Below are 14,315 nucleotides of genomic sequence, written 5' to 3'. Positions count from 1 at the left end.
AGAGAGGTTTGAGAGTTTTACAATGAGAAACATTACATTTTTGTTATAGCCATTTGAGAAGAAGAGATAAAATGTGTCAATTTTCCTTATAAATGGAGACAAAAATTCTAATAAAGTTAAAAAATTTTGATTCAGAAGACTTACTTGAAAGTCTTCTAGAAACTAAAATATTTTTAGCGGGAAACTAAAATATTTTTAGCGGGAGTCATAAGACTTTCAGGGAAGCTTCTAACTGATAAAATACTAATCACCAGAAGACTTCCTGGAAGTCGTCTAGACCCTAAATATAAATCCTAAACTCAAATAACTAATTAAATAGAAACAAACAGTTCAGTAAACTTAAAAAGTGTTTAATATACAAAAAACTAAATACATTTATGTCAAAATATATTTTTTTCATAAAAATGTTAAGATTCGAAAATCTAACCCTAAGAATACATACACTACAACATATGTTGTCAAACTCTAAACCAAAGAATATCATAACTCACTACTTTCATTTATCTATGTTGAAAATAATTCAATTTTATCGTATTTTAATTTATATCACTTACAACTGTTTATAATTACGTGATTTCAATTTTTTCCTATCAAAATATTTTTTACAAAATTTATAAATTATTTTTAAGATCTACTATATGAGATAGAAAACTTACAAAACCTCAAAAGACTTACAAAATCTTAGAAGACTCTAGGGAGTTATATTCGTAAAAATGAATTATGGTTTTTTGTTTGGTAATAAGAGGCTGATTGTAATTTCACTAGTATTTTAAGTTAGTTTTACATTTGATTAAGTTTATGATACTTTTGGGGTTAAAATCAAGTTTTGAGTCTGAACAAATTTCTCATATATTTTTGTGCTAAAAAATCTGTTTTGGGTAAATGTTTTATAATGACTATAACAGGATCCAAAGAAATTCTTTAGGAGAATTATAGTACCACCGCATCGATATTAGAATATGCGATCTCTGGCAATTATCTACGAAGAAAGGGATCATTGGGATACAAACCGTTTTCATAATTTATAATATTTTAAATGGTAAGAAAAATTTGCAGGTTTATAAATTAAAAATTTGAAAGAAAGAATAATGTAAATTGGATATATGCACGGCTCTGGTTGTCCTTCGTTTGTGGCTTTCTATCACTCGCTCTTTTATTTATGGTATTCTATTTTTTAGTCCGTGACTCCACGGCCGATTGCTAATTATTACAACATTTCGTACCATTTAATGAGTACTGTTATTTTCACAAGTTATTGAATGTCTAGTGCATATTTTATTTTCATTAGTGCCGGTACAAAATGTAATGTTTTTATTAAGTTTCTTTATCGACGATAACAAAAGAACTCGTTATCCTAGGGTTTAATTTCATGAGTTGCAAACATTTCGTATTACTTGACAACTAGGTTTTAGTTTATATCCGTACGTGAGAGGTCTACGAAATCGCAATGCTAAAGCTCTACTCACTTCGAATATTTATCAAACGTCTGGGTAAAACTTAGTATCGATGCCAAATTTTTTAAAGAAGATCTTAAAAATATATCCAGTTATACCAGAACATGTTTTAGGTTTAACTGTTTGGCAAAAAAATACAGCCACTATAGTTTCTTTATATAAATTATAAAGGCAAATTATCAGATTACCCGTCGAGTAGCATTCGCTACAAATGTCGACAAGCCTCCTATTAAGTGAATTTTTCTTTTATAAAGCCACCCGCTACGTTTTTTAAAAGTTTTCTGAAAGTTTACCTTAAGTTTTCTTTTTCTCTTTCTCTAATATACATATCTCCACATATTTAGAGATACTCGACCAATGGATGGCCGAGAAACTAAGAACACCTCAAAATAATGTTTCAAGCTGCTTTTATATCCCCCAAGAAAATGGAGAGAAAAGGAAGAAACGCTTTCGATGATTCTCAATTTATAACGACTGATAACTTGATATATTCCTACTTGACAAAAAAAAAACCTTGATATATTTCGTTGCAAATGCCTTGTTTTTTAGTTGTGTTATGTGACCAGTACTGGTAGCTTTTTTTCACTTATACCTATTATCAGCAACAACGATATGCATGTGATTCAGTCAGATATATTTTTTTTAATTGTCACGTATGATAGTAGTGATTGTCTAGTTTGTTGTTTAAAGTTTTACTTTTCATAAAATGATTATATCTTCTATTGACATATAATGAAGTCGGTGTCGACGAACTTTACTAAACTACTTCCGATAGCTTACGACATTCAATTTGTTTTAGTTTCAAATAAAGAGTTCAGAAGTTGATATATTATTTTTTTAAATAAAATTGTAATTTTATCGTCTTAAACAGATAAAATATTAATCTTTGTTTTTGAGGTGAAATTAGAGATAAGTTAAAGAAAAATTTACATTAAAATATTTTGGAATAAAAGATAAAAAAGAGTTGGCTAAATTAAGGAATGTCAAATATAGAAAACAAAAACATGAAACAATTGATGGAAAATGTGAAACCATATTAGAATCATTGGCTAAAGCGATCGGCCTCTATCAAAATATAATTTTATTCAATTGGCATATGTGGAAGGCACGTCTAAATACTCTATGCATAGCTAGGTCCGTCCATGGCCGAGTACAGTTGGACACAAAGATAAATACAATATGACATTTGACGCGAGGCGTTTGGCGGAGTGTCAAGTTTTACAAACAGATGATCTATCACTCTTAAACGAACCGACGACATAGACTAGTCGTTACTCGACTTTCTTAGATATATTGATTCGTACTGCATAAAGATATTACGGATATATTGACAGCACAACTTATTTTGTTTTCTAAACTATTTATGGAATTTAAGAATTCTCCGAGAGATGTTTCAATCTTTTTTTCCACTATGTTGATCGGTAATGTTTTTTTTTTTTGAAACTATTAATAGGTAATGTTGCAGTTGGAAATGTGAGAATAGAGATTGTGGGTGGCAGTTTGTAACCGTAATTGGCCGCTGAGCTTGGACATAGACTAATCGTAAGGGGTGAGTACTTTCTGATACACATAATAAATGCAACGATTTTATTTGACGAAATCTAAGAAAAAAACATTCCAAAACATGATCTCTTCTCTCTTCTGTGGGTTTCTTTTGCCAAGATGAACACCCAATTAATTTTCCATTTACATTCACATAATTCATTACTTTACTAAAAACTAAAAATATATTCTAATTGTTGTTCTGTATGTTTTCTTCATATTTTCCTAGTATTTCTTATTTATATGACATAAATGTTATAATCTTTTTTTTTGTCACAGAAATGTTATAATCTTTATAAAATAACTAAAGCATAATAATTGATGAATTGTTAATTTATAAAACTTTTACGATATTTTGGAATTTATAAAACCAAATCGAATATTTTACAATAATTTTATATTATTATTTTAAACATATTATTCTGGCATCTTGAAAAAAACCTATGGTTAGTACACTTCTGATGTCGGCGAGACATACGTGGCGAGAATTGTGGATCGAGCTTGAGCTGGCAGTTTGGTCGGACTGAACAATATCTATTTTGAGTAAAGGTTCACTGGCTTACAAATTATTATTGAATCAGAACTCTGAAATATTTAACTTGTCCACATCAGTTTTTGTTTAAATTTATTTCGTACAATTTCCCTTTTGTATGTTTCTCATGATTAAGATGCAAGTTTTGGAAAATTTCCGCGACAACGATTTAATGTTTTTGTTTTTGGATTAAATGTTAAATTTAATTCAAAGAAAAAGTATCTTGTTACATCAAGTGTTAAATTTAACTGAATGTTAAATTGAATTCAAAGAAAAAATACCTTACCTTGTTACATCAAGTGTCTCTTGCTTTACCAAAACTGTGATAAGTTTAGGGTCGACTGTATAGTGAATAAGTGAGATTCGTTTCTTGATTTAGACGTTTTGCATTCGTAAACTGTTTATTAATTTATTAGTGTATGGGTAATTTCACTTGACAATTTACTGTTACATCCTAAATAGTATTTTTGGGGATAAATACAGCCTAAAGATTGCTAATCATTTATAAAACATGATTAGATTTTAAAACTGCAGTCTAAACACTTCGCAGATACAACGAATATAAAGACAAAAAAAGTCTACCGGGTAAACTGCAGAAGATAGTATAATAACTGACGTTGATGGAATACGACTTTGGTACATAATATATGTAAATAATTGAAAATTTGTAAGAGGGTTAACTTTCATTTTTTTGGATAAAGACATGAAATTGTCGCAGAAATCTTCTTAAGTATTATGAAATACGAAAAAAAAACAATTGACGGTAATTAGCTATATTGCTTTCAAATAGAAAAAAAACTTTGAAAATCATAAACTTTGTTACATTTAAATACTTAAAATTTCGTCAAATACCTAAAATACAAATTTACCATGCATACTTCAACCATTGTTCGTTTTATAAAACCTAAATACAAAGAAGATGGTTTTAAAGTTGAGGTTAGGATTTTCTATAATTTGTTTGACCTTACGATCTTCCTTATGAACTATTCTTTAGTTTACTTTGAAACAATCATATAAAACATGATTGCTATAATTTACATATAAAATTCCAATTACATATATAATACGTTGATGGAATACGACTTTGATAATAATTTGCGATTTTTTTTGACGGATCAGTATAATATATATACGTAAAAAATTGAAATTTTTATATGCTAATTAACTTTCATATTTTTTTAAATTATCACATAAATCTTCTCAAGTATTATGAAATCCCAAGAAGAAAAATTGACAGTAATTTACTATTTTGATTTCAAATACCCGACAAACTTCGAACATCATGAAATTTGTTACATTTAAATATTACTTAAATTTGCTCAAATACCATAACTACAAAATAACCATGCATATATATGTTTACCAAAAAAACATGCACACACACACACATATATATTGAAACAGGAGAATAACAATGTATATTTCAACCACTTTTTATAAAACTTAAATACAAATTAAGAAGATGTTTTTTTAAAAATATAATATTATTTAATCAACCCGAGAACGGGAAATCGGAAACGATTACAAAGAAGATTGTTGTAAAGTCGTGGTAAAGACTTTCCATTATTAATGTAGAAAAAAGACTTTCTATAATTTGTTTGACCATGAGATCTTCCTAATGAACTATTCTTTAGTTAACTTTGAAAGTATCATGTACAACAAGCTTTGCTATATAAATTCAACTGCAACACAGTTCTTCCTTATATAAAAACACAAAATCAATATTATATACAAAGTAACTTATATGGAAGTCGTGCTGTAAAATTCAAACCACTAAACAGATTTTTGTAGATGATGATGGTTATGGTATGATTATGATGGTGGTGGTATGATGTTATGATTTTTTTCTGAATTGAAGATGTTGATAATATAATTATTATAGATTATTATTAATAATTAATGTCTTTTCGTTTTGATGTTGCTACAACCTAATCAAATGTTGGTTTGCAGGTTTTAAGATTATAAGAATCCACAAGTCGCAATTTTTATAAAAAAATCGTTTCAATTTTACGAATAGTAATCAGCTACCTATTGGTCGAGGGACATGCAAACGTGCATCACCGTTATGTTACGATGATGGTGGTGATATGATAAGAATGATGATGATTGTGGAAAATGATGATAACAGTATGAAGGTGATGATGGTGACATGTAATGATAAATATTATGTTTGTTCCTTTATCCTAAGATTTTAAACTAGAATTGTCCGCTAGTGTAAGAAACGTGTGATTTGGTGTTGGGCATTTCGGGTATCGGTTCGGTTCGGTTCGGGTATTTCGGGTTTTTGATAGTTCCGATAGGAGCTAGAGGATCCATTTAGTAGTTGACCTATTTTCGGTTCGGTTCGGTTCGGATAGTAAATGTAGGAACCGGAAAATATCCGGAAAAAATTCGGTTCTCATTTGGATCCAGTTCGGGTTTGGATAGTTCGGGTAGTTCGGGTAGTTCGGATAATTTGGATAAAATATCGGTTATTTAGGGTAAAATATCAAATAATTAGGATGATTTAGATAAAAAATTTGGATGTTTCGGATAAAACTATCCGGATAGTTTTGGATACTTTTGAGTAGTTTGGATACTTTATAATAATTTAGTTATCCTCAACTATTTTCAGATACTTTTAATAAAATTTTAAATTAAAAATATATATTTAGTGATGTTATATATATATATATAATTAATATTTTTATATATCCGGATACCCGTTCGGTTCTCGGTTCGGTTCACGGTTCGGTTCAGTTATTTCGGATATAAAAATATAGGAACCGTTCGGGTATTTGAGAGTATTGGTCCGGTTCCGGTTTTGGATATTTCGGTTCGGTTCCGGTTCGGTTCTTCGGTTTCGGTTATTTTGCTCAGGCCTATTTTGGTGTGAGAAAAATACGCCTTTTCTAATTTAAATAAAAAGGCTAAAAACCCTTTCCTCTCTCCTTTATCCTCTCGAAGCTTATAACTACGTATCGATATTGTTCCGACGTTTGACGGTGTGTGAGCACCAGGCCCGTCTGAAAGTAAACATGGGCCCTGTGCAAATCCATTATCTTAAACCAATTTTAGGGTTCATATTGATCAAATATAAAACATGGACCTTTTCACAATTGTTTTCTAAATTTAGGGCACACAAAGAAAAATTAATAAAATAGGTGGGACCCTGTGCATAAGCACTCCTGGCCCCTGTTCTAAAAATCGGCCGCCTAGCCGCCTAGGCGCTACGCGTCACTCTTCTGCCCCGATTTATGCCAAATCGGTTTAAAAAATCGGATATCCGATTTTTTCCGCCTAGACCGCCTAAATGACCGCATAGCCGCCTAAATGACCGCCTAGCCGCCTAGGCGGCCACCTAATCTATTTTTTATTTTTTATTTTTTATTTTTTTTTTATTTTTTTATTTATTTTTATTTTTTTTAATAATATTTTTATTTTTTATTTGATCTAAAATTTTATAAATATCATTTATATTCATAATTTTGATGAAAAATACACTATATTAAGTTTATATATTCTATTTGTGTGTTTTATACAATCTTAAACATGAAAATGTATTAATGTTATACACAATTAAAGATTAACATGTTTTATAACACAGTAAACCATCTAAAAATTCCGCCCCGCATAATTTCCGATTAATCTCCGATTTTCTCTTTAGGCGCTAGGCCCAACCCGACCGCCCGACTACCGCCTAGCGCTTTCCCGAACAGGGCTCCTGGCACATGGCCAAAGACGCGTCCGGCGATGAAGACTCTCCTCTCTTTTTCTTTTGTTTGGTCTCGATTGCTCCTCCATCTGTCTCACTCCTCCATTCATTATGGCATTGGATCTGCATTAGGGTTCTGTCGTCGGTCTGGTCGCCGCTCGCGAGATCGAAGATTATATTCGATGGCGTTTCAGTTTTCTATGGCTTCACGGCGAGAGTGTGGTAGTAGTTTGTGGTGGTTGTAGTCGGCTTTTATGGCTTCAAGAGTAGATCGTTTTTTCCTAGACCTGCTTTGGATTTCGTTGCCCTTGGTGGAGGGAAGCTGGGACGACTTTCATTCCGGTGTCCGGTGTTTTCGCCGTCGTCTGGGCGTGGTTCATCGTTCGGCGAAGGTGAGTGGTGTCATGTCTCTTTGTGGTGTCGTCAAAGACCTTGTCTTCGTCACTTTGGTCACATGAGCTTTGGAGTTTTTTGCTACCTCGAAGGTGGGTCCCATGTTGGAGTATGTGGGAGTAGTTGGTACTCCGGTTTGATTAAAGGCTCATAATACTTTAGTGTTTAGTCTGAAGATCGGTTGTCTATAGTTTTTCCGGAGACTCCGTGATGTCTCTTATCACAGCGGTTTCTGCGACGATTATCTTCCCGGAAGTTTAGTCTCTGGTTTTTTCCACCGTCCTGCCTCCTTTGACACGGGAGGTTGCGTTTCACGAGTCACGGTTTCCACCAATGGTTCTCGTTCAAGACGCGTCGGTGTCAGTGCTTGGCCGGAAAACACATCCCAATATCGTTGTTGTTCTCTTGTCAGCCTTGGTAGTGTTGATTGTGTAACAACCCGACCGCCCACGGCTAAACTCCCATGCCCGCTTTCTCGATCCGTGGGCTCTATTTCGTGCGACCAGTGGTACATTAATTTTTCCGAGGCTTGAAATTTTTGTTCAGTGATCTTACGGTCTTTCCGGTTCTTTAGCTTCACTCGCACGATATCACGAATCACTTCCTAATAGGCCACTCATCCTTCTACTACTCCAATTCATGCACACTTAACTCTGAAATTCTAAACGGATGTGTGCCTGAAAAAATAAGCACATTTTGGTAGCATAAGTAGTTAAATCAATTCTATTAATCCTTTCCACGTATATCAAAAATTGGGATGTTACAGATTGCAGGTTTTAGAGGCTTTCTTGTCAGTTTTCAGTGATGATTTCACTCCCGACTCTTGCTTGTTCAGTTTGTTCGTGTGTTTGTTTTGGTGGGGTCTGGTGGGATCTTTTCCTTCTGCTCGCAGCGGGAGTTAAGATCTCTTTACCGACTTGTTTTTTTTGGAGGTTGCGTCTGGACTCTGGTCATAAAAGCTCTCAAGTATGTTCATCGGCTTCTATCGATCTTCGGCGTTTCATAGACTACAAAGGTTTCCGCGAGGAAGAGAGTGGGATGCTTTTAGCTTCTAACATGATTAACATGGGAGAAGCGGTGATGACAAAAGAATCCAGAGTTGCGCCCACAACTTAAATCTAGTAATTTTATTGATGTTTTTCGGGAATAATTAATAAATATAAAAAAGGAACTGAATTTAAATTTATTAATTAAATATATTTGACTAGGACAAATTTTTTTAATTTCTACTAACGAATTTAACCGGTTGAAGCGTCCGGTTTCGTTGTTGCCGTCTCCGTAATAGTGCGGTGAGAAATGCAGAACACGCCGTTGGGGAATGGGGACGACGGAGCTATCCCCATCAGCTTTGATCAAGCAAAACCGTCATGGCTTCTTCTCCTCTTCGGGAATCTCTCACTTTCGTCTGTCTCCCTTCTCTCGCCGACGGTTTCTGTTTCTCAAACTCCGTCTAGCAGATCAGGTTTGACCTAAGGCTTGATGATCTATGACTCTCCGTTTGGTGCTATTAGACTGAGTTCTAGAGAACAACGAGTTAGATTTCACGGGCTTTGATTTAGATCGAGTTACAATTCAAATTATAGTCTCGTGGTGATTTGTTTGGCTTTATTATCTGATCTTTTGTGTTCGGAGAGATTTTATAACTCTGTCTTAAACCTATTTTAGATATTTTTTTTTTTTGCTAAACCTTATATATTATTATTATTTATAGAAAAACTTATAAGTGTTCTACAAACAGACTCAGACAAATATTTACGTGATCCACTTTACAACATATGGAGATTTTCCTATTCTAGCTTGAGTTGCAAGTCTATCCCATCTATCAGCTTCTGATTATGACTTCACGATCAGTCTGTATTTCACCTGTTCTGGTATTTCATTCTCTGAGCTTACTTTGGTCAAAAGAGCTGAGCAGTCTCTACAAAACATTACCTTACTATACTTTAGGCGGGATGAGTTGCAGAATAGCTTCCTTGAGGGCTAAAGTTTCTGCTTCTAAGACTGTGTCTGTAGCATCAATTGAAGCCGATCCCTGAAGCAGGGTTTTATTACTGGAGTCTTTTAGAGCCCAGCCTATGCCTGCAGAGTGCTGATTGACATAGGTTTTGTAGCTGGATCTTGATGGTAGATACTGTAGCTGATTTACCTTCCAAGGAAATGACCTCACCGACAGAGAAGGTTTGTTTCAAGCCATGTGCCTTTGTTCTGTAAGGAACATGTCTCATAACGTTAGTGCAACTAAGAAAACTTATTTGAGTTTTGTTTCAGGACGGGGATTGCTTACATTTCAAACGTGGCGGTTCGAGAGAGTTTCAGGCGCAAGGGAATAGCTACGAGACTGATCTGGAAAGCAGATGCGTTAGCCAAGAACTGGGGATGTCGAGCTATAGGGAGGCCACGTAACTTTATAAAGATCAAAGTTACAGATGCATCAAGATTCCTGAAGGAGCAAATTGGCCACAACCAAAGACATCTCCAGACGTACCAGGTTTAACTTCATGATGAAGCTCTTGAACAGCAACGGTACACAAGCCCTTGTACAGTTTCTTCAAGTCCAAGGCAAAAGGAAATCGAATTCTGTTTGTGATGAAATAGGTATTGATTATGTAATTATGTTAGTGGTGCTTGTGGTCTACGTTTGGTCGTCTTGTGTAAATGCTACATGCATGTCTGCTTTTTCGTATAGAAATAAAAATTTTATACTACCAAAGTAGAATGTATATATAATAACACAACATGATAACAAATACAAAAGTTAACATAGTACATTAATTCACAACATGTTATCTTTTTAACGTAGACTTCCATTTTTATATCGCGTGAACGTCTCAAACCTCCATTTTATGAAGTCCTTTCTCCAAGAGAGAAAGTTTGATGATTTCAAGCGACTCTACCAAATTATCACATAGTAGATGAGGATCTGGAATCACTGTTGTATCGACAGCTAGATTGATGATAATCTTGTCTGCGTAGCTTACATAATGGATGATAAGAGCCTAGTCCAACCACAAACATAAACACATGTTATTAAATGTCAGCAAGTGTACTTGTATATGATTTCAGAAAAGGAAAAAACAGATTTAATATGCAAGTACAAGAATGACATGATTATAGACTTATACTTACTTGTGGTCCAATCAATGCGCTTGCTCCGACGTAACACATGGGATGTTCAAAGAAACTTATATCTTCGTTTGGACCCAACACATTAGAAAATGTCAGCGTTGTATGGCTAAATACCCTCTTAGTGATAGCTTCTACAGCCTGTCATTAAAAGTTGTTCAATCTTTTTACTTAAATAAAGTATACGTATATGGATGAAATAGTTTGATATTTTACCTTTCCGCCAAATATTTTCATTGTAAATTTGATGAATCCATATAACACAAGTGCTTCCATGGAGATTTTTTTCTTATCCATAGTAGCTTTGGCTCTCCGGACGTATTCCAATGGATCATCCTCAGATCTTATCCATAAAGGAAATATAACAACACCTATGAAATTACCCCATCTACATTTTGAACCTTTTGTCATCATATATCAGCAAGATCCTACAGTTTCATATTTAATTTTATCAAGTTATTGCACTCTAATTATCGTAAAACATCGTTTTGTAAGATGCAAATATAAGACCGTTGTATTACTTATTTTACCTTGATCTTTGTTTCTGGTCTTAGATTTACAGCTATTGTACCCCGGAGACGTGTTTCCTCTAAGGATTTTTTCTTCTCAGTCACTGGATCTTCACCTTGTTTTTAAAATATTAAAGATTATTGTTAATGATATATTACAAAAAAAACTAATACTGTAGTATCAATATACATTGGATCATATATTCACTCTTTTATTTCTCAGGCTTTACATCTGTTAGTTTAACATACTAGATACTTGGGTAACATTGCAACATGTTGATTATATAAGGTCAATAACACTATAATGAAAGAATGAGTCTGAAATTACCATATTTTTTTCTTAAATATCTTGAGAGACCTGCCTGTGTTATTCCAAGAAGAACATCATTGACTTTCTACAATGAGGCATAATTTGTTTAGGAAACGACTAATGATCAAGACAAGTAGAACTGATAAAGAGTACTAATATATCTACCATTTTCATTGTGTTCTTCACGAACTTGACATCATCAAAGCTTACTATCCGATGGATAATCTTTCTAGGTCCATTTCGATCTCCAGGTTTACCCATGAGAGGAGTTTTAGTATCCCGCATAAAACATAGTGTAAGGAGGGACTTGAACAGTTCAATAAAAGTTGTAAAAATGACTCTAATCATAAGCCAAAATCTGGCAACCAGCCACCGATTATCATTGGAACCAACTTGTTTTCTTGTAGTCGCAGTAGTAGGTAGAGCGTTGGGGTCTGATATTTTTCTTGAACTAGCATATAGAAGAGACATAAGAGACATCCCATCGCCAAGTGAATGATGGAACTTCCCTATACCTAAAGATTCTGCGTTTGATGTCTTTATATTCAGTACATGAAATTCCCATAAAGGTCTGGACATGTCCATTGTAGTGTTAGCTATGTTTGACGTATAGTCTTCTATAAATTGATCAGGGTTTGTAATGTCGAAATGATCAATGTCCGGAACAAAAACATGATCTTCTACTCGAACATTAACAGGAACCCAAACCGCTTCTCCATTTTTCTTATCGTCCATCACCTGAAACATTTATTTATGATCAAATAGATGATTACGCATAGTTTATTAAATAAATAGATAAAAGAGAGAAAGAGAGCGAATGACATTATGAGGATCAGTGAACCCAAAGAATTTATATATATATATATCAATGAAATCTCCCTGCAAAGTAAAATATGTGCATTTGTAAAGTCTAACTTTTTATTATATGAATATTAACCTTCTTAGCAAAAAAAAACGTAAAATATTTGTAGAGCACATTGAAATGGTTAGATATATAACCACATCGTTTGCATTTGGTGACTAACTAATTAAGAACAATGTATCCATTAAAGCATGTTAATAATAATATATGTTTACCACTTTGCTAGAGAAGCGGGGAAGCTTGATCCATGTGTTCTTGATACCTTCAACAATGGCAGATGAGTTGCATCTAGTTTTAAACCCTAAAGTAAAGACAATGGCGCCATAGAAACCGGGCGAAACAAACAGCCGAGACACTGGGCTAAGCAGCTCCATTATTGTTATCTCTGCTTGCTTCTCTCTCGCCATGTCTTCTCGCTCTTATTTTGACTATACCCCAATCTTGCTTTCAGGCATACTTGGCTCTTATATAGTACAAGGGTTTTGTCTCCCGTATTATCCATGTTGATTAAATGGTGTTGGGGAGTTAGGTTATTATTTAAATGTCTTTTATTTAATCATTTAATTTCGTATTTACTGTGTGTATGATTAGTTGGACTTGAATCCCGCTAAAAGTAGGGGGTATAAATATTTCCTCTGTTTTCTGTTAACTTATGACATAATATACAGTATGTATATATATTAATATATTGTATACATTATATTTTTCAGACCATACATGTTAAGCAATTTTTTTTTGAATGAACATGTTAAACAAAATATATAAAAATGGTAACAATTTTATCATTTTCAAATGCAAAAATATTAGAGACAAAATCTCTCATCGGAAGTTCAAAAAGATCTCAAATATAATATAGATAGATTAATCTATTTATCACCAATTGGTTATGGGTTAAAATTTTATCTAATTTAACATGATGCTAGATCTCGATCCGCGCAACCGCACGAGTTTTTGCTTTCATTTATTTTTATATAAATATTTTGTTTTCAATTCTAAATTGGTATATATTATAATATATATGTGTCTATCAATTTTTAAAACATAATAAGTTTATTGTATATTTTTTCATTGAATAGATTGTTTCAAACTTTCACATGTATTTGTATCTTCTTCTATATATATATTTTCGGATTATTATTTCATTATTAAAATCGTAACTATATATATAAAGATTAGTAATATATTGTTTTATTGTCATATTCAAATATATTGTAACATTTCACAAATTTATAAATTTTTTAAAAATTTAAACTTTTCGCTTCATAGATTTATATTATCGAGTAAATAATTAAACATTTAGTTTTTGTTTAATTTTTAAAATAAACTATATAGTTTAAAATTTGTTTTCATTGGTTTAATTATTTTTTAAATCTAATTATTGATAGCCCAATAAAAATTTTCGGTAGACCCAAAATTTAAATGATAAGATTATATATTAAATGTAACATGACGTTTTAGTAATAGGTCCACTAGGTCCATTTAAAAAAAATCGCACATGAATCAAAGTCGTGACTTCTGTTTTAATATATAAAATTAGAATCTGATACAAGTAATCCAACCCAATCCACGTCGACCCGGTCCAAAATTGGTCCTAGACCATTTTCTGAACATTTCGAAATTGATGTTCAAATTAATAGCCATCGTTTCGAGGGGGTGTATCCATTTAGCTTAACAAAAAAGACTATTAAAATTATATATGACAAGTTGAGAACCAAAATTTTGTATAAACTTTTTTTTTTTTTTGGCTAAAAGGACTTCGACTAAGATGAGCATGATGAAGAACATTTTCACTAAACCTGGGGTATAAGTTAATAATATACCATAGAGTTTTACCTCTGTTGACTGACCGTGGCAAGTCTGAAAACATGAACATGTTTTATTGTATAAACTTGTTAA

General features: G+C 32.9%; 1 pseudogene; it reads right to left on the bottom strand.

Annotated features, from left to right (window-relative positions):
• Positions 1–10,318: 10,318 nt before the first annotated feature.
• On the bottom strand, positions 10,319–12,876 carry LOC106331409 (annotated as a pseudogene).
• Between the last annotated feature and the right edge of the window lie 1,439 nt (positions 12,877–14,315).

The sequence above is a fragment of the Brassica oleracea genome, chromosome C3 (genome assembly GCF_000695525.1).
Source record: "Brassica oleracea var. oleracea cultivar TO1000 chromosome C3, BOL, whole genome shotgun sequence".
NCBI classification, from domain to species: Eukaryota; Viridiplantae; Streptophyta; class Magnoliopsida; order Brassicales; family Brassicaceae; genus Brassica; species Brassica oleracea.
This window is presented reverse-complemented; position numbering and strand designations above follow the sequence as displayed.